The sequence below is a fragment of the Microtus pennsylvanicus genome, chromosome 14 (genome assembly GCF_037038515.1).
Source record: "Microtus pennsylvanicus isolate mMicPen1 chromosome 14, mMicPen1.hap1, whole genome shotgun sequence".
Lineage (NCBI taxonomy): Eukaryota > Metazoa > Chordata > Mammalia > Rodentia > Cricetidae > Microtus > Microtus pennsylvanicus.
The window spans coordinates 65,638,244-65,661,392 of record NC_134592.1 but is presented as its reverse complement, the minus strand read 5'-3'; positions in this window follow the sequence as shown (position 1 = coordinate 65,661,392).

The following is a 23,149-nucleotide window of genomic DNA, read 5'->3' as shown; positions in this document are numbered from 1 at the left end:
CGCTTATTTCATTTCTATTCAAGATATACCTGGTAGTAGGATTAATGAATCATGCAATTCTGTTTTTAACTTAAAAATAATGACTAAAAATTTCCAAACTATCTATGCATACTTTCATAGTAATTTAACCCTCCACATGATTTGGTTATTATTGTTTATGGAAGTGGATACATATGGCTCCTATTGGTCATTCAGGAAATGGGATATTATGACCACTGAAAGTGAAGTTAAAGCTCTATAAATGACAGAGGCTAGAAATTTTTTGCCTATACATTGAACATTAATGTTTTGAAATGATTGTTATTTTCATGTGATAAATCACAACTATATATTAATGGTATTATGTTACACTACTGTGCGCCCAGTGTGGAATGATTAATTCAAGCTAATTAGAATATCCATCATCTCAATTACCCATTACTTTTAGTGATGACTTGTTTTAAATTGTGAAGAATTTTGAAGCGCAAACATATGATGATGAATGACAACATGCTGTGCAGTAAGCTTATTCCTTTTTATCTACCTGAAACTTTGTTCACATTGTCCATTGTCTTTCTATTTTCTCCTGAATCTCTGATGCTGGTAACAACTATTCTACTAATCTTGGTAATTCCCTAGTTTTAGTTTCTACACACAAATGAGACCACATGGTAATTGTCACTTTATGTCTGTTGAATTGTGGATACATTGGAATTAGAGTTCAGCCCCTTGCTATATGTCAACTCTTTTGAGAACAAATAACTAATTTTTAAGAATATTGTTGTTTTAGTTACTTGTCTACTGTTGGGATAAAATTAAACAATTCAACTTATAGATGAAAGACTATATTTGTAGATGACAGTTTCAGAGGGTTAGAATCCATGACCATCATGTCAACAGGCGGGGAGGCATGTTACTGCAGGCATAGCTGAGAGCTTATATATTCAGATACAACCATGAGGCAAAGATAATAGAGCAGAATCTTGAAACCTCAATGCCTGCCCATAGTGACACTCTTAATTTTTCACAAGATGCTGCATCAGTAGGGGGTCAAGTAAGCAAATATATTAGCCTATGGAGACCATTCTGCCTTAAACCAATATAATTATCAAAAATAAAATAATCCAGAATGTCTAGTACACCCTGTGATGATATTGGATTGAGGAAATAATATTAGATGGCCATACTACTCATTGAACACAGATATTAACAAAATCCTTCTTACGGGAAGAAATCCATCAGAAACCAGCAATGTTCTATTTTGTGACAATTTGTGGTTATTTATGTTTTCAACTGTTTACTGAAGCCCTCAAGAACACAGTACTTATAGAATGCTGCTCTTCAAAATGATACCTAGATATGGTGAAAAGATGATCCATACAGTTTGGAAAGAAAAGGGCAGAATGTCTCTTTTTGACATGAGTTTACCGGTCATTTCAAATAGCTATTTTGTGATTTTTACGTATTTTGTAATGCATGTGAGAGATGTATTTTGTTATTCATAAACAGAGTAGTCAAAACAACATATTTTACTAACAGAGTGAACATTCAGCCAATGTGAAGACTGCTGTTACAGCAAACAGAAGATTAATAGCATCCCATTTATAACAGCTAGCAAACTGTCAATAAAAAGTTTATTTATCTATTTTCTCAAGTCTGCAATGAAAGACATTCACCTGAATGTCATAGTGGGAATGAATGCCAGTGCTAAACATGCAGAAATGCCTACCTTGTACTAAGTGGCTATATTGATTTGAGGAGTTGAATCAAAGTACACAATTATTGTCATTCTTCCAAAATATCTAACCAAGCACAATGTAAAGCTTAAAGACTCAGTGTTTGTGTTCTTTTTATTAAATATGCTCAATATTGTTGAGCCTTCCTCTCTGCATTTGATCTATAAACAAATGAATAGAAAATGAGTTTAATAAATCATTGGTGGCAGTTTCAAGAGAGCCCTGCTGTTTCTCTTAGCTGAATGAAAACTGAATATGCTCTAAACCTCTTTTTAAAAAGTAGAAGAAAAAAAAAGTAGAAGAAGGTGAATAGATTGGATAATGAAGGAACATTACAGCCATGAACTTCTTGTGACCTTTGTTTTATATATATTTTAATGGAAAGCTATCTCCCGTTTGTCACAGTAAGATAAGTACAATCAATTCAACTGCACCCAGTTTACATTTTTTCTTTGGGTGTCTACTTGTGTGGTGCACGATTAATTTATCAAACAGCCACCTGAAAGTGGCCTTTATTGTTTTTCTGCCTTTGATGAGGAACTTCCTGGTTGATTCTTCAGTGTGTTTCTCTCTCAAATGTAAATCTACCAGTTATGTTAACTCAGATGTCTTTCGATTTTATTATCAAAATGTTCATAAGACAATGTACGTCTCATCATAACAGTTAAAAAATTCATCCAGTTGTGAAAAACTTCTTGTTATGCTTAAAAAAATAAAACCATAAAACCCTGTTTCCAGCATTCATGCTTTGTGTATTAATATTTACATGACTGTTACTTTATATCAGTTTTTATCAGTGTGTTTGTGTGCTTCTGGCCAGGTTTCACGATTCAGAAGTGAAGAATCCACGCTTTATTCATTTTATATGAAATCTGAACACTCCCATGTCAAATGGAAGATCATTTCTGGCTTTTATAATATGGAAAGGAAGCTCAGAGTCTCTCTCATTGTATTTTTATTATTGAAAGTGATACCCAGTAGAGAGTGAGTAATTTTTGTTAATTTTCAAAATATATGATGGAATAAAACTTTTTTGTCAGTGTGGACTATTTGTGGGACAGGCCAGGAGTATTACCAGAAGTCTGTGTTTCCAACTGATCCAGATTTGGGGTCAATCTGGCTGAGTATGACTGGAGGGAGGTAAACTTAAGGAAGTCTCTAACACTCTCCAGTGCATAGTCACATGTTAGGAGAATAGATACAGTACCAAATGTGATTCACTGGGTTTAACAACAAATAAATTAAGATATAAAGTTTGGTAGGAATTAAACAGGGGTGCATATAAGAGGAAATAGGTAAAGGTATATGTATTATCAAAATACAATTTATGAAATTCATAATGTATTAATAAAATATTTTTAAAAGCATCACAAATGGTCTAATGGGTCTATGGAACTGATAGTTATGAAACTCCTCTTTTTAAACATTTCTTCTATATAACTGAAAGACAAGTGGATCATTGAAGTGTATACTGTGTTAGTAAATATGCCAGAAAATGGAGATGGTTAATGGCTCAGACAATCAAGTGCATTTCATTCCACACTTTCATAATTGAGAGAATAAATCTAAACATACGAACTTGAAGTTATTTCTAATGTAGACATATTAATTCATTAGTAAAATTTAACACCAAGGCTGGTGACACAAGTATATAGCATCAGCTGTTTAGGAAGCTGAGAAAGCAGAGTCAACAATCATGGCTTATACCTACAGAACTCAAGGCCAACATGGTAAAGTTTTCAAGACTCTGTCTCAACATAAATAATTAGTAATAAAAAATAATGCAGTAATAATAAAGACCATAATACAGATTAATGGTAGAGTACTTGCATGATATAAACTCCTAAACCTAATCCACAATAGAAAAAATATTTGCAGAAACAATAAAAGGATATGTAGAATTATTTATAACTCAAATAAAACTTAAACAGCAATGTAGAATAAATAGATGTAGTTGGAAAGCTGGAATTTTTATAGGTAACAATTTGATTCATAAACTGTCCCAACTAATAAAAATAAATAATTATTATGTTTATTCCTGTGATTCATTATTTTTTTTCCCTCTTAAAATGAGTGAATGGGATCTGTGATTAAATGTGAATGCATACAACAGCAACTGCTGCAACTGTTGTCATGGAAACCATGCATCTCAGATGCAGATCAGAGTGAAGCTCTGACTAGGCATTGAGTTGAGGTGAAAATGTCAGAAACTATAGTCTCTCATTGGATTGCCAGCTCCCAAAAATGCTGACATGGAGACTTTTTAATATTTATGAAAGGTTGGCCTTAGCTTAGGCTTATTCCCAACAGCTCCTTAAGTTAATCCATTTACATTAATTTATGTTCTGCCACATGGCTTGTTACCTCTCATTATTACAGTACAACAAATTCCTCTGAGTCTGGAGGGCAAATCTCCCACCTTCAGATTCTTCCCCCAAATTCTTTTGTCTCCCCAGAAGTTCCACCTATCCTCACTTGTCCAGCTGTTGGCCATTCAGCTCTTTATTAAACCAATCAGACGGTGCCTAAAGCAGGTGAGGTGAAACAGACACATCTTCACACAATGTAATCAAATATCCTGAAACACTGTAGACTGAAAACTCATAACTCCCTGACACACTTATGCCATTTTGCAGAAATCATCATAGAAACCGTGTTGTCTAAAACTGGAGGTAGAAATTGTAAGTAGATCTTCCATTTTCATTCTTCTTAGACAATGAATAGAGGAAGATTAGCTGTTATATTTAATTCTAGAAAATAAGATTACACATTAAATTAAAAGGACATAAACTCAGCATCCAAGAGCTAACAAGCCATGGCAAATAACCCTGAGACAATAAACAAATCGTTCAGTATCTACTCCAAAGAAACTATAGACATAAGACAAATCAGATGCAGAATGTTAAATCATTTTAATAAGACTAAATTGATAAAATAGTAATACAAAGGAAAAGGATACTAATGAGTCTTTCTATTTTTAAGCAGAAACCAAGCTGTATTTCTAAGACTTCAAAATATGGTATTTAAATTCAAAATCAATGGGAATATTAAACAATGATTATACAGACAAAAAATTCTGAGGAAATATTCAGCAAATGCACAGGTTTGGGTACTGTTTTTCATTAAAAGCAAAGTATTTCGTAAAAATAGGCATATTGTGTTAAATACATATGAGAAAAAAATCTTGGAATGCAGAAAATATGTGTGTTTATTTTCAAAGTAGAATGGAAAATATAATGAAAGATTACAATAATATTACCTGATATTAAGAAGGGAAAACACAAGAAAAAAAATATTTGACAAAACAAGATGCCTCAAAACACAAATAAGATTATGAAATTGTAGGGTATGTATTTGCTATTCACAACCAAACATATGAATTAAATTCTTTATGTAAGATATAATCAGTATGCATTTTCAAAGTAACAATCATATGTTTAAAAGAAACTCATGATATAGATGCATTTGCAAAATACATTAAAATCATTAAATTAATAATAGACCAAATAGAACTTAAGGTAGTAAAAGGATAACTAAATATTAAATTGTCCAACAAGATTTAATGGTCTACATCTTGAGGCACACAGCAATATGCAGGGGAGATATGTGACATGGAATTTCCAAAAGATAGAAGAAAAAAATAAATTATTTGCTCTCATGGTAACAATTTACACAAATTCAGCTAAGTAAAAGTGAACAGAATAAAATTAGGCTTTAAGAAAAGGACAATAGGAGCTGGAGAGATGCCTCTGCATTTAAAAGTAATTGGCTAGTCATATAGAGAATCAAAATTTGATTCTCTGCCACCTACATGCAGCTGCCACAATTATCTGGGACTCCAGTTCCAGAGGATCTGATCCCCTCTTCTGACCTCTATGGATATCACAGCTGAATGTATCAAACAGACAGATATTCAAGCAAAACATCCAGTTATGTGAAAAGAAATAAAATTAAAAGATGAATTTTAAAAGTATAAAGGAATATTTACTAGTGTCTAAAAGCTAGATTAATGGTGAAAAAGGTACCAAGCCATGTAGCTAGCATAGACAAGAATAATGGGCTAATATAAGTTATAAAAGTTAATAAGAAGCCTGAGTTAATGGGCCAATCAGTTTATAACTGTAGACCTCTGTGTGATTTCTTTGGGACTTAACGATTGTGGGAACCTGGCAGGACAGGAAACTTCTGACAACAATGGGTGAGACCATTTCCTTGTCAGGGCATACCAGACTGTCTAAAATATGGGAGAAAGTATGCATTCATCCTTCTCTGTGTCTTGATAGTGCTGACTGTGATCAGTTGCTTCAAGTCCTTAATACCTTGAACTGTGAACTAAAACTAAGCCTTTTACCCTATCTGATTTTGTCATAATTTGTTGTTTCAGTAACAAAAATAAAACAAAGATAGAAGACTAATTCAAACTTAAAAGGGCAAAATATCCCAGAACTTGTGTTCCGTGAATGGATCTAAAGAAACTATTGATGTGGGATTCCCCTCTGTATGATATGAATATGATTTATTACCATTGGTTAATAAAGAAGCTACTTTGGCCAATGGCAGGGCAGAATATAGGTAGGTGGGAAAATTAAACTGAATAAAGGAAGGAAGAAAGTAGAGTCAGAGAGGTGCCATATACCTGCCGAAGGAGAAAGATGCCAGAAACTTCCTGGTAAACCACAGCATGGTGGTGGTACAATGATTAATAGAAATAGGTTGATTTCAGATATAAGCACTAGCTAGAAATATGCACGAGCCATCTGCCAAACATTGTTGTTATAATATAGTTAATTTTTGTATTAATACAGTGATTATTTGGTCCAGGGTAAATGGAAAACAAAAATGCAGGCTCCATTTATTATAGTAAGTGAAAGAGTCCACTTCAAAAGGTGAAATACAGTCAAACTCAGGGAATAGAGAATGGAATGATATAACAAAAGGTTTGATGAAGCCATAGTTAACATACCATAGTGGGCACTAGAGTCTCATGGCTTAAGATTGTTATGTTGTTAAAAGACACACATCTCTCTCTCTCTCTCTCTCTCTCTCTCTCTCTCTCTCTCTCTCTCTCTCTCTCTCTCTCTCACACACACACACACACACACACACACAGAGAGAGAGAGAGAGAGAGAGAGAGAGAGAGAGAGAGAGAGAGAGAGTAGTCGGGAGGGGGGCTAGAGACAATGGAGAATCCTTTGCAAGTGTAATTGATGGCTACATTTATTGTTTTCATTGTGTTTATGGTTTCATAGCTGCATGCCTAGATTCAAGCCCATCAAACTGAAAATAACAGTTACCTGCAGTTGACATAAAAAATATGTCTCAAGTAAATTCTAAAATTTTCAACAGTAAAGTCTACTAACTATATAATGAAAGCCATCCCTCTCTTGCAACAGATTATAAGGTGAAAAGATTCTCATTTTATTAGCTACTGCAGAAATGCAAATTAAAACTAAAATGAATAATCACTGTTCCCACCAAAAAAACTAAAAATAATAGTGACGATACCAGTAGAGAAGTAGGGAAATGACATTAATCATATCTTTCTGGTCATGTTGTTAAAGATGCAGTGATTCGGGAAAATATTCTAATAATTTCTTTAAAATTTAAAATCTCTATTGCTATTTAATCTAGTTACTGTATCAATGAACATTCATTGCCAACAACTGACATTTATGTTTCCACATAAAACTTGTACAGAAATGTTTATAGCAAATTCACTCATGTTAGATACAAATAAAGTGATGCATTTATCTTTCAAAGGGGACATGCTTTGTCTTTTGGTATCAAGAAGCAGAGCGAGAAGGAGTATTCTTTAATATACACTTTGGCCTAGATAAATGCCTAGAGAATTACGTTTGAATGATAATAGAAAATATCTAAGTTTTACATGCTTTGTAATATACTTAAATTTCAAAACTGAAATTGCAAGCATACAGAGCTGGATAACATAACATATTAAGAAACAAGAAAAGAAAAGAAAGCCAGTATGGCTATTCATGGATAAGCTGAAGGATCGTTCCATAGTTGGGAATGAATGATGAATCCTATCTCACTAACCCTCTGTTTTTCATGTTGATACAATCAGAGCATCTGTTGAAAGGAACATGGCATTTTTTGTTTAATTTCTTACAAATATATTTTAATATAGTTATCTAAGAATATATAACGTTAAACTTTTTCTTACCTTGAGTCTGTCTCGCTTTGTTGCTCATGTACTGAAACTCACTAAGTATCTCAAGTTGGCGTTAAACAAATGGAAATCATCCTGCCTCAGTCTCTTTGATTGTGTGGTTACATATCTGAGCCACCACACCAAAAGTAACACGTATAGCTTAAATCTAAAATTAAAAAAAAAAACACCTGTTCATCAAATTTTACCATAAAACAAATCTAAAATAGGACCAAATCTAGAAGTTGTTACGTGAATGCCAATCACTTATAACACATTGCATCTAAATACATCTGATGTGCACTGAATGAATGAGGGACAAATAGCAATGGAAAGTTGACAAGGATTATGAACAAGTAATTCGTGGAACACCAAAGCCTCATAAACACAGAAATAGATGCAGAGCTTCATAAATGCTAATTATATTAACTCACTTTATCATATTGTGCTAGATACTTTATGTCAACTTGACAAAATATAGTATCATTAGAGAGGAAAGAACCTCAACTAAGGAAATGCCTCCATAGCGCCCAGCTGTAGAACACTGTCTTAATTAATGATTCATTGGGGCCCAGCCCACTGTGCTTGGTGCCATCCCTGGGACGACGTTCCTAGGCTTTATAAGAAAGCAGACTAAGTAAGCCAGAAAGCATCACTCCTCTATGGCTTCTATAGCAGTCCCCAGCTACAGGTACCTGCCCTGCTCAAGTTCCTGTACTGGGTCTAATGATGAACCGTGATGTGGACAAGTTTGTACATATAAACATTTTAGGTAGAAGTGTGATTTGCTAGCTAAATTTTGAAAAATAAATTCCTGTTACCTGATGTAACTCACCACAGTAAAGTCCCACACTCCTAATTATCAAGGGAGTCTTGCATAGTAAATACTCAGATGATTGTCATTTCATAATTAGAAACAAGTGAATATTTCACACAATTCAAATAAAATCGAAAGAACTAGTAATTTATAAATTACAATGTATGATATGATATAGTATGATATATTAATTTTATAAAATTATATATGTAAAATCATATATCAATTATTAGTTCTCTCAATTTTATATTTATGAAATTAATAAATATACTAATAAATGATACTTTATTATTTATGGTGTTATATAAGGTATGATATATTAATTTCAACAGTTTGTAGATCTGAACATATATAAACTACACAATGATATGTATTTTGCCAACATATTGTTGCCAGCATATTGTTATTGCAACTAAAATAAAGGACTGGAAAGAAAACTGGCTATTTGAATCATTGCCTACAAAATTCAGATAAAACCAAACAATGTATTGCTCAAGGGCACTTAGCAGAAACTTGATTATAAAAGCAAGATATGTATGCAATACTCTGAAAAATAAAATCCTGATTTTTTTTAGGCCAGACTTAAAATTTTAATTTTTTTAATATATTGCCATTGGTTTCATTTGGATTTCTCAATAAATTATTTCTGTAAGCATGTGTGCATTGCTATTAATTCAAAGTTCACCTTCTTGCAAAAATCTGTTATGTTATTTCTGACTACCACATACAAAATATCTTTTGACTTAATCATAAGAATGGAATGATTTCTATGTAAGAATCTAAAGTATTCCCTACTAAATTGTAACTTATCATTTCCAAAACGTTGTGACATATGTTCCCTGCAGGTATAGAATAAAAGACAATTTCATTATGAAAGGTTTAGAATATAGTATATTTCTTCAACCTTAAAATATCTTACTTCTTTTAATTTATACCAAATCACATTATAAAATCAAAATTTTATGATAAATCAGTACTTTAAAATTTAGAATAAATATATACAATTTATAAACTATTCTATTATGGACAAAATGGGTGACCTTTTATGAGTCAAGAGCACACAGAAGTGTGCATCTTTCTGATGTGTTGGAATACTGTAGTCTCCTCTCATCTCTATACACACAGAATTCTGGGTAAACACGTTGACTGTCCTACTGGCTTACTTCTTAGCTGTTAAAGGTTTCATTTTCCAAATACTGTCAACAGTGTAGACAGAATTTTAGTAAAAGGTTATTTATTTGTTTTTAATCAGGAAATTGTATGCTGTCACTATGATTCTTCTAAAATCTTCCAACTTTCTCTCAATGGTTGCTACAAATAAATAGGAATATTAAGTCTGGAATATTCCTCAGTCGAAGAAGGAGTTAGTGCCAGCTGATGGTGCATTAACAAATAGCACTGCAGACAAGAAACAGGGACCTTGTTTAATGTGCTTTGATTATTCCAGGGCAGGAAAGAATGAACATACATTCTCATTTTCTCCGTTAAGTGCAGTTTTGAGTTCATTGTGTGACAATTTTAAACTCTTCTCTAAATATTCTACTGGGCCCACTGTGAACAACCATTGTTGTTGTGTATTGTATAGCTATTATCCTTATCTTTCAATTCAAAAACAAAAAGGTCTTGCAAGTGTGCACACTATCTGGAGATAAAGATCTATATGCATGGTAAGTGACATAATTAAGTCTGATAACGAATATGTAGAATAAAAGGAACCACAAATCTCTTGGTAAATCTAGATTTTTTTCCTCAAGAGGAACGATAACAAAACCACTCCTGTGATCTATATATTGTGAGTGCTTTATAAATTAGAGATATGATTATGATTAAATGACAGAATTTAAACTTTATAATTTACAATTCAAATACATTTGTGTGTTGTAGTATCTATCTTTATGGTTATGAGTTTTATATATAATTTATCTGGTTGTGTTTTTTATATGAGGGTAGAGAAATGTCTTTGTAACTTGTACTGAAATACTCTGAGTAGGATCTTATATTAATACACATAGTGTTGAGGGCAGATGACTTAATATTTCTGTAACAGGCTTCAATTTGGCTAAAGTACCTCTTCTTCTATCCCAAATACTATTATATTGGATCATGTTTTGAAGAGTGTGTTTCTCTACATTCAATAGATGAAGTGTTGGTATCACGATTTATATGACTGGAACTATTAGAGTAATCCTATTGGCAATGGTTTAATATTAACCACATCACAAGTCCTCTGATTTACTCACTGTAGTCAATTTTTAAAAAAAAAAGTAAAATTAATTTATTGTCAAAACTTTAGATCAACAAGCATGTCTGGATTCATAGCATTAAAGTATAAAGAATATCAAACAGTATTGCCTTTCTCAGTAGTAAGTGCAGCGTATAGAAACTGCAGAAAGTTTGCCCTCCATTCACTTATCTCATTCCCTATGTAGTTAACTTGTACCTGTTTGATTGTTTTTAAGCTGAGATGCTGTTTTCTCCCATACAAGATTGTATTGGTTGTATATAGAAGAAACTGGAAGAATATCTATTCTACACAATTAAACAGTTGCAGAGTTTTACACACAGATTTCTTTCATTTATTTTATACACCAACCAGTTTTCCTTCCCTCCTTTCCTTCCATAATCTCCCCTTCCCCGTGTACAGCCCTCCTCATACACTTGGCCATCTCCATTCAGAAAGGGACAGGCCTCCCATTCATAGTGAGGGTGTCCTAGAGTGCATCTTACTTCTCACTTGTTTGTTAGCTGTCATTTACTCATTTGCTTCTACTGAACGTTGACTTTTTCTCAACAAATGGGCTAAATATCTCAACGCATGGTCTGTTAAGGAGAAAGAATATACGCTGCTCGTAATCCTTAAAGTCCAAATATTTACAGGAATCTCATTACTTAACTTTTAGCTTTTAATATTTATCATTCTTGTTTATGGTAAAGACATTTTACTTATAAATACTCTTCACCCAATAAACTGTATGATCTAACATGAAAAAAAAAGACATTTTAAAGGGTTGAGATTTTTTTTCTACATTGGTTCTCATGCTTTCCACTGCTGTGTGACAAACACACACCACCTTACACCAGATAGGAAGCCCTTAACAGGTTAAAGTACAGATAAACCAAAGTCCAACTTGGTGAAGCAAGGAGTTTTATTGGTGTTACTCATGGGAATATGGGTGATGGTTGTTTACAGGTGTAGAACTGACCAAAAATCAGCTTCATTAGCAAAGTTCACCCCAAGACTCTTTACAGGTCACAAGGTTGAGAACCTGGAGCACACTGCACAGCCTGTATGCATTTCAGCAATTTGGAGAGTGTCCTTTCCTACTGACTGTGGTAAATCTCTTCCAGGCAGCTCAACTGGTTTCTGCTTCTTCCATCCAACTACACCAGTATCAATCATCCCTTCAGCTTTTCTACTTTGAAAGTCTTCTTTGTAGTGCAGCTTCTTTTTGTTCATCTTCTCTGTAGATAGAAGTTTCTGCCCTGCCCAATCCCATAGCCATTCAGTCCCAAAGAAACACACAGAGGCTCTTTTAAAATTAAACTGTTTGGCCTATTGCAGGCTTATTACTAATTATCTCTTATAATTTAAATTAACCCACAATTCTTATGGCTTGGTACCTTATCTCAGTAATGCATTCTCTTCTTGCTTCCTCTGCTTCTGGATGATGGATCTCTGCCTTTCCTCTTCCTAGAATTCTCCTAGTCTGGCTGCCCCACCTATATTTCCTACCTGAATACTGGCCAATTACCATTTTATTAAACTAATATGAGTGACAAATATTTACAGTGTACAAGAGCATTATCCCACAGCACTTCTGTTTCTGTGTATGAGGCATTTCTTGACAAACTTGACCTAAACCAGTAGCACTCGAAATGGAATTCAACAAATCAAACCAAATTTTGTGCTAAATAGATCCTATGATAAGAAGTGAATATATATTTTTTAACTTAGAGTCATGCTTTTAAGTAATAAATTCAGAATAATAAAGTCAACAGAAACATGCAATAATCGGAGATGGAAATTAAAAGAATAATCACGGCTTTGTAACCGGAGAAAAAGACAACTGTTAATATTTTCTTAATTGTTCATTAAAGTGTGTGTAATATCATAATAACAAGATAAAATTATCTAAATATATAGATTAATATATTCTAACAAAATTTCAATTAGAAAAACTGAGTTCAAGAGATTTATTATTGCACCTCATATCAAATACAATTAATAATATTTCATATTTCTGAAACTTACAAAGTGCAGACTATTAAAATGTTATTAATACAAAAATGGTAAATGTATGAGGTAACATGTATGTTAAGTAGCATGATTTTGTCATTGCAAAATGTACTTAAATACAAACATTTACATATGTGTATATTTGAACATATTATTATTATCATGTCTCATTTTGTTCATGCCAACTAATTAAAAATTGCATTTGATAAATATTTTACAATTTAATTTTATATTACCAAACTCTTAGAAAAGACAGCGATGGGCATAAAAATTTACAGAACATTAGCATTTTCTAAAAATGCTTATATTGAAACTCTGTGTCCCGTAGTTTGGAAAGAAGGATGTAAGCTAATTCTAGCTAGGGAGAAGGAAGAAATAACTTTTACTATGTAAGATTATTGTAACATTATCATTGGTCCCAAATCCTAACAATCTTCAATGTTTCCAACATGCTCGTCACCAGAACCACTCAGGAGGAGCACCGGGGATTAGATCTGCCTCTCTCCTGTGGTCAAAACACTAGGTTTGGGGATTTAATTTCCAAGCTCTCAATTATGGCAAATCCATCTCTTGCTGTTTGTTCCCTTAGGCTGCTGCTTACAGCTAGAATATGTAATATATTCACAGAGAATGTGCGCTCTGTCCAAGCTTTGGATGCTGGTGCTCGCATTTTCCTGTTTTCAAATCCCCAAAACCTCAATTTAGGTACTATAGAATACCAAACTTTCTAATGGCTCTGCAAGACAGTCTCTTTTCCCCGTGCCCTGTTTGTACACAATATCTCTCTTTCCCAACATCCCCTCCTCCTTTACACACACACACACACACACACACACACACACACACACACACACACAGACATGTCCCTAATTCAATAGCAAGTTATGAAGAAAGAGTAAATATGATCCAATTGAAATAGAGCATTCATTAACATTATTGATCACTCCTTTTTATCCAAAGAGTGTTGTCTGCCATAAATTAAAGCTGTAGTCTTACACTAAAAAGAATTATTATTCTAATTTGCATATTTGTTTGGGCATGCTTATAAGAAGAAAAGATACAAGTGTTTTATTTTAATGAAATTAATTGTTCTAATTATATAAACAAGTAATTTCTGTGAAACTAATAATTAACTTTTTATGACAGTGTTTAGGTATTCATCTCCCATTTTATTATGAAACATTATGTGCCGTTCACTAGGTATTTGTACATTTTGTCTTGGCTGTTTGATGTTGATCTCATTCAGGTATGATATTTTTCTTGCCTTTATTTATATAGCAATAAAAATTATGGTAATGGCAGAAGGAAGTTACATTTAACGCTAGAGAAGCCATCAGCTGGCCTTCGGAGGTGCTATTTATTATTATTATGGGGTAGTAATATTTGTTGGAAAATGACTTTGCATATCTATTAAAATACTTTATAAGTGTTTAAAATACTTTAAAATAATTGTAATAACAAACTCAGAACTGAGAATGCTTTTAGTCATAGAAAGAGTATTTGCTTTTATCTCAAAAAAAAGTAAAATCTACGGTATACTTTGTATAATCAAATTCATTTAAAATATGTAATCAGTAAAGCTGATGACTGTGTGGGGCATTTTCTCCTGAGGCCTGACAGAAAGATAAAAGATCGAGAATTATCATATTCGTTAACTTGGCTCATCAGTGATCTTGGGAAAATATCAAGCCCCAATTGACTTACTGTTTCACAATGGATGATGATTTTTCTATAAATAGGTAATAATAGATTGATATCAATCAAAAATAAATTATAATTTATACTTCATGAAGATCAAATGACATTTGATAATTCTATTATTTTATTTTACGTGTGTAAGTGCCTGCCCTCATCTATTTATCTGTAGAGCATGTTTGTGCCTGGTGTTTAGAGAGAAGAGGGAATCAGATTCCGTGAAACTGAAGTGAGTGATGATTGTGAGTCATTCTTTATGTACTGGCAGCAGGACCCTGGTCCTGAGCAAAAGCAGCTATTGCTTAACTGCTGAGTTACTTTTCTATCTTGCAAAGAATATCCTTTTAAAATAATTAATTTGTTTATGTATATGTGTGTATGCACATACACATAAGAATAAAAATAAAAGAATGTGTTGTGATGTATGTGGGAATTACAAGAATAATTAAAGAAACAGTGGCTGTCATTTGCGTCGTAGTGGGGAGAATTAGAATGAGTGTATGATTATGACGGTGGTGGCGGTATTGGTGTGTGTATAGGTCAGAGGCCAACAAAAAGGAACTGGTTCCCTCCCTCAATTCTGTAGGTCTCAGGTCGCTGGAAAAATGAAAGATATCTTTATCCAATGAACCACAACACAGGCCTCACAATAATGAAAAACAATAACAAAACAAAATGCCATTGAAATAAAATTAGCCCAGCATGTAAAAGTGAAAGATTCCTACAGTGAATACTTTAAGATACAGAGAAAGTTATCATAGAAAATGGAATGACAGCCTATGCTCATGGATTAGCAGAAATAATACAAATGACTCCGTTAGCAAAAGTGAGCCAATACCATTCACCATTAAACTATAATGCTGTTCTCCACAGAGCTGGAAAAAATAATCCCAATTTCCACACAGAACTGCAGAGACCCCAAGTGGTTAGAGTACAAAGACATTCATAACGCTATCATAAGAAAGCCCAATACTTTTGCCCTTATCACATTTCCTTTTTTTCCTATTAATTTTAAAAATAGATTTTTAAAACATTAAATCAATAAATTGATTCATTGTACAAAATGTATTTACTAGCTCTCCCATATAGATTTTTATTTTAATAAGTAATTCTATGTTTAATGTATATTTTTAGAGAGAGAGAAATGTTTCATACAGTGAAGAAAATTAGGTTGCTCACCAACGTTTACTTCCATTTTCTAATTTGTTAATGTACATGCTAAAATTTTCCCACTCACTGAACAGAGGTGTCCTGTACTAATTTACACATGGTAAGAGTTTCTGTCTCACCACACAGATGATTCCTACAGTCTCTCTGTTGTTATTATATGTCTCTGCTCACTTGTCTTAGGTAACTGCAGGTTGGCACTGTGCTCTCTTGTTCTACTCCTGGCGATTACCATTCTGTCTTATATTTCTGTGCATTCCACTTTTTGTATTAAATCCTACAGATTAATGGATCATATAAAATTTTTGTGTGTATGGTTTATTTTACTTTGCATGTTTTCCCCAAAGTTCATCTTTGTTACTGTCTACCCTATCAAAAGTGATGTACAGAATCATTGCTGTCAAAAGTACAATGATGTTATCCACATCATAAAAATTCATGCAGCAGAAGAAAAGGCTATAAATTGTGAAAATACTTGAGAATAGGAGAAAAGATTGATTTTTTTCACACTTTTTGTTTTTAAAATACATGAAATGCTTAAGTAATTAGCATAGCACATTTGTTATTTTGTGAATAATTTGTTCTTATTTTATGCATATTGGTGCTTTGTGTGTGTGTCCATTGGATTCCCTAGAACTGTAGTTAAGGGTAGTTGTGAGCTGCCATGCAGGTGTTGTCTGTTGAACCCAGGCCTCTGGAAGAGCAGTCAGTACTCCTAACTGCTGAGTCATCACTCCAGTCCCAGCATATTATTAACATAGAAACAGACACTGAGACTGATGGAATAAAGATGTGGGGCCACGCTTGTATGGTAACCTGGTCCTTGGCATAAACAACCTGAAGACACAGTGACAGAAGGTGATCTCTTTGACAGATCTCGTGAGAGACACTGGGCCAACCCTAGCAGAATGCTGACAGTGAGTTCTTGTCTTACACCAGAGAAGAAACTCCACTTAGAATAAGGACTAAACAGAAGCTGGAAAACAGCTAAAGAAAAAACACAGTTCAGCTTTTCTTTTTTCATTTTCTTTTATTTTTACAGCGTTTTTACAGTTTGTTTGACTGTGCACTCTGGGTCGACGGTGCCCATGGATACCAGAAAGGGTGGCAGATATCCTGGAACTGGAGTTACATAAAGGTATTTAGTTATTATCTGGGTGCTGAGAGTCAAAATTGGGTCTTCTGGATCAGCATCCAGTCTCTTAATTGTTGGGCCATCTCTCCAAACCCAGGGAAGCTCTTCATAATGTAGGGTTTCACTATTACTTTCCAGTGTTTCACCAAAATCTTAAGCAACAAAAGCAAAAAATATACTTAGGTTTCATCAAACCCAAATGTTTCTGTGAAAGAAGCAAGTAACAGAGTGAAATGAAATCTCACAGATTTAACAAACTCTTTGCAAACCAAATACTTGTTATAGGGTTGATGTCTAAAACACAATTGTTCCATTAATTCAATAGGAAATTGTTTATACCTTATTTAAAAAAAGTGACTAAGAATGGACAAACAGCCCAAACAGACTTTTTCTTCCAAAGATGAACAATTATCCAACGTGTATATGAAAAAGTGGTCACTGTCATGAATCATGAAAACGTAAATCGGAGCCATTTTTGAGATGTCAACTTACACCCAATAAGCTGCCTATGATAAAAAAATGTCAATAGCAACTATTGTTAATATGGAGAACTGTAAGCACATAAACATTTTTGTTGGGTATATCTCCTAACAAAGTTATGGAAATTTCTCAACTATCTGCTGTTGCAGCAACTTTTCTGATGAGTATATGCCGAAGGAAAGCAATATTACCACCATATAGGGAAACCTGTGCCTCTGTGACTCATAGGAATGGGTTAATAAAAAGATGCTAACTCTTATCTTTCCAAAAATATGTAGCTTAGCTTTGTTTTTGTTGTAGAAATGGGCCATTTTGGCATTTGGAACAAAATAAATAAATCTGGAGGGCATTGTACTAAGTGAAAGTAAGACAACGCAGAAATAAAACTCCTACATTTCCAAATGTATTGTTGTCCTCAAACTATCAGTCATCTCTAAACATTTTTTTTTTCTTTTAGAGTTGATCTTTTTCTAATCTTTTCTTAATTAGTGACGACAACCTCCGTGCTCTGTCTTGACACTATCATCATCTACTTGCCTTTCTATTTCTCCTTTTTGTTCCCACTCAGCCTGCTTTGTGCTAGGGTAACTGATCTCCAGTGAACTGGTGAGCATTGTTACCTGAGGGCTTGAGGTGATGTTCTGGACATGGCCAGGCAGCACTCAGGAGGAATCTTCAGTCTGCTGCTGTCCTGGAAAAGCACCCGCAGTGGACTATGTCTCTCCCCAGTAGGACAGAATTGTACAATGCCTGTTTTTTAATTCTTTGCTGACTTTGGTGTTTGTAGTTTCTCGTTGCTCCAGCTCAGCCTTATCATTCCATCTTTCTGAGTTTTCTCTAAACACTGTTCACATCTTTGCAAGGTTCCCCTTGTAAAGCTTTCTCTAGTCCTCTAGTTTCCCTGTGCCATATGTTTTCTGCTTTTTATCATGGCCCTAATTCTTGAATTCACCCTCATTTTCTCCTCCTTTATTTCTGGTTGAAAAACATGAGCTTCAATCTGTACATTGAAAAGTATGTTAGATTACTCTGTTCTCTGATCTTATAACTGCAAAATCCACTTACCTTATTGCTGCCATAATGGCCATTGCATTTTGGCAGTGCATTACTTGACTTCCTTGATATCAGCATAAACCAAATATTAACTTGTTTGGAATTTAAAATATTGGTTTTTTTTAACAATATTACAGCCTGGATCTGCTACTAAATGGCTATGATGTTTGGATTCTTTATTTTTATTTGAAAATAGGTCTTATTTTATGATGCACCTTAATACCTTTATGGGTTTTATTTGTGAAATAAACAGATTGAGCATACATGAAAATTTATGAAGTATCTATATCTCCAAAATACTTAATAACTATTGTTTGTTCTTTTCATACAATTCTTTTATGAAAAGAATTTGTTTTGACATGTGAAAACTTGGATAATTTAATCCTAACACTTCTGCTTCATCTCCCACTGACCTTGCATATACAGCATGGAGTTGAAGCACAGTGAAGTGCTAAAAAAATTCCTCTCACCCTCTTTGCAAGTGTGTCCTCCATCCCTTAGTGCATGGTGTTCCCTTCTTGAAATGTCCTGGGGTTTCTATTTCACAGCCTACCCAATATCACACCCAACCATCAGTTCAAATATCACCTCTTTAAAAGACATTTGTTTGTTCCCCTATGCAGAGGAAAGCTCTTGTACTACATCTTTCAGAGTCCTAATTCAATATTTATCACCACACTTTGGTTTGCTCGCTCACAGTTACTAAACAGTGAGATATTCTGAAAACAGCCAAACTTCAGCTTGATTTCTGAGCTGCAGGGATGGTCCTGGAACATAGTAATATTCAGCAAATGTTTTAGAATAGAAGTGTCTTCTGTGAAATACGATTTCAAACTGCTCATTATTTGTCATCTACAGATGCCTTGGAAGTAATGTTTGCTTACAGCTCTAAGCATCTTATCTTGTTTTGCATTTGTTAAGCTATATAACAGTTTACTTAATATATCACTGCATTGGATGACAGTATCCCAGTATGATGCCCACAACATTTTTGTTTATGTTAATACCTGGGCGTTTTTAGAAGCTGAATTTGCCAGAAACAAGATAAGCATATGTTCATAATCTTATTTTATCATTACGTCTAAAAATATACATTGAGGAAATTCTTGCTAATTGAAATATTAACATGAATACTCTCATTTGAAGTAAATTAAAGTCAGGCACATACGACACAATGTGCATGGAGCAAATGAAGAAAACTACATCAGTGTGAGGGATTGCATATTTGGGTGTACCTGCTTCGAACATTGTCACCATGGAATAGTAAAAGAAATTTTAACAAATTATTTTTAATGTTCATTAAATCCTTTACATTTAGACTATAATATCAAGTTTAGTAAAACTTCCTTTGGAAAGACAAATTGTTTACCATGGCAATATTCATAATTATAGTTACTAGTTTCAAAATGTTTTAATATCTAATTCTTAGTGAAGATTTTGTTGACTTTCCAAAAAATGTTAAAACTGTAAGTTTATATTTGAATCTATAAACTCAATCCTTTAAAGTTGAGATAAATACCTAAGATTACGACTTAGAAATATTTCAGAAGAATATATGTCTGGTTTCAAAATTGAACTTAGAGGTGAAATATTTTTAAGGTGTCCCTCTGAAGAAATTTAATTTTATTAGTAGACACTCTACTTTTATGCTATTGAGTCAACATCTTACTTGTACTTAGTCTATAAAAATGCCATATAATACATTCTAAAAAAGTAAACAAAGTACCATTTCCTTATAGACAAGCACTACTGTTACACTCTTCAAGGCCTTCAATCTAAATAAAAGTGGCATTATTCTTTGATCGAGTTCCATGCAAGTAGCTAAATTAGAGATCACATCAGAGGTTGAAAGCAAGTGTGGTACAGGAAAGGTAAGCAAGGCAAGTGCCCTAGTGTTCTGTTAGGGAAGAGACATCATGACCATGGAAAATCTTGGAAAAAATGTGAATTTCAAAGTATTAAAAATTTTGCACTATGACAGATCACATCTATTTATTTAAGTAGATGTATTTAAGTATTAGGAAAACTGCATAAAACTTTAAAACATCAAAGTAGCATGATAATATGTATAAATGTTAAAAATTGAATAGGGATAAATCAATAGAGAGGCTTTATTTGTGTAGCTTTGGTGCCTGTCCTGGAACTAGCTCTTTTAGACCAGGCTGGCCTCAAACTCACAGAGACCTGTCTGCCTCTGCCTCCCAAGTGCTGAGATTAAAGTTGTGTGCCACCACTGCCCAGCTAAAATATTCATTTTTATATTTTGGTTACAATGTTGATTGTTCTCAGGAAGATATATATATGCCACTATATAATATGAGGTTTTGTTCTTCATATCTATAAATGTTAAAAATTGAATAGGAAGAAATCAGTAGACATTTTTTAAAAAATAGCATACATGCACTTAATTTTGAAACAGAAAATTAAATTTGGCAAATTAACAGAGAAAAAAGTTACAATTTATAAGAAATCAAATCTCCTAAAAGAAATCATATCACTAATATCTATATGACTGCAGTAATCAAATGAGCAACATACTTGGAATTAGAAGTGCTAAACAAAAGCTGACATTGAGCCAGTAATTGTATGAATACTTGTGGCCCACACTTCTTTCCCCTGCGAGGTGAATCCAGGAGCATCAGGAATTCAAGATCAATCACACAATCACAGAACATAGTGAGTTTGATACAGCCCACCTCGGCTACATGAGAGTCTGTCACAAAACAAAACAAAACAAAACAAAACAAAATCAATGTAAATCCTAGAAGAATACCTTGGATCTTTTTAAATAATGCAAATGTAGGAAAAATTATGTGATTAAGATTTAAAACTTAGAATTTATGTGAAACAGAAAAAAGTCTTGACTGCATCATTCTGTCAAAAGTCTGCCCTACTGTTCATATTCATAATGTGTCTAGCACTGGCCAATTAAGAGAAGCACTTCTCTGATATGATTAAATTCACATAACTGAATGAGGTGGGTATCATTATAGTTATTTTCCACAGTATGACAGTAATATACACATCCTACAGCTAGAAAACTGTCACCAAGGAAGCCGTTAATGGAGTCAAAGGCTAAGAACACGTATGAAGGAAAGTCGCTGCCACCAAAGAAAAGGGAGTTATTATCTGAATCATAAAATTAGTCTGCAAAAATTATTAAACAGTAAAAGATGGTGAGAAAGAAGGAGCCCTAGACAAAATAGAATACACATTACACATAATAAGAAATTCAAATGGTCAGCAAATATGAATGTTACATTATGCTGTGAGACAATGGTCTGTACCCTGTCACTTGTATTTTAAATATCTGCTGACTGACCAGTGGCCAGACAGGAAGGATAGGAGGGGTAATCAGGCAGGAAATAGAGGTGGGGCAATGAGAATTCTGGGAAGATGGAAGTTTCAGTCTGCAATCATCACCCAGACACAGAAGAAGCCAGACACAGAGCAAGCAAGATGTGACTGTCTTGCCAAAAAAAGTAACAAGCCCTGTGGCTAACACAGACAGTATTATGGGCTAATATGCGTTATAAGAGTTAATAAGCAGCCTGAGATATTAGGTCAATCAGTTTATGAATAATATAGACCTCTGTGTATTTCTTTCGGAATGAATGAATGCTGGACCGGGGGGAACAGAAACCTCTGTCAACAACATTAATTACTTTTCTGTTTCTGTAATGGAACACCATGGCCAAAGCAACTTATTAAAAATAACTAATTTTGCCTTCCATTTCCAGAGAGCTGGGGACCACAATGGCCGGGGCAGCATGGCTGTTGGTCTCAGGCACAGCAGCTGGAGCAGTGAGAGACTATGTCCTTTAACACAAGCTTGAAGCACAGAAAGTGGGAAGTGGGATGAGATTATAAACTCTCAAAGCCTGTGCCCTGGGATGCACTTCCTCTAGCAAGGCATTACTAGAGAGACACTTGATGTTCAGCCAATCAGGACCAAGCTAGTTAGTCTAACAATGACAATTTCAAGCATCTCTCCATTCACTAGATATCAGTGAGGTTGACAACATGAGTAATTATGATCTGGTATTATTATGAAACTTTTCTGGACTGAATATTTGAGAGGTCACATCATATACACACATACACATGCGTACACACATATATTTAACAAATGTGCACTTATAGATAAAAAACATAGATTATTCAAAACAAAATAACATTCAAAACCACTGAAAGACAATTTAGAGTTTCACACATGACTATCAAATCTGTGCCACCCCCGCCCCTCTTCTCTCCAACTTCTCCTTCATTCCAAACTCATGAATTTTCTTCTTTAATAAGCACATTTAGCATTTATTTATGTGGATGTGAAAACACTGAATGACTGCCTGTGAAGTCAATGTAAATAAAACTTCTTCAATTCTTAGGGCGACTGTTAGTGAGATTGCTAGACAAGACATCTGCCAAGGAGAACTACAGACTCCAGACTGGAGAGGAACTTTCCCAGGAGAGGGGAGTATGTGAGTCAGCCAAGCTGAGTAGGAAGAACCATCTAAGCCCTCTCACATCAGACATGGAGGATTTAGATTTTGCCCTGCTGCGTTTCTTTCTTTCACCTATTATATCCCCACCATGTCCCTCATTACTTCTCGTTGGAATGATAATGTGTGTTCTATGCCATTTTATGTTGCAAGTATGCAGTTCGCATTTTTCTTTTGGGTTT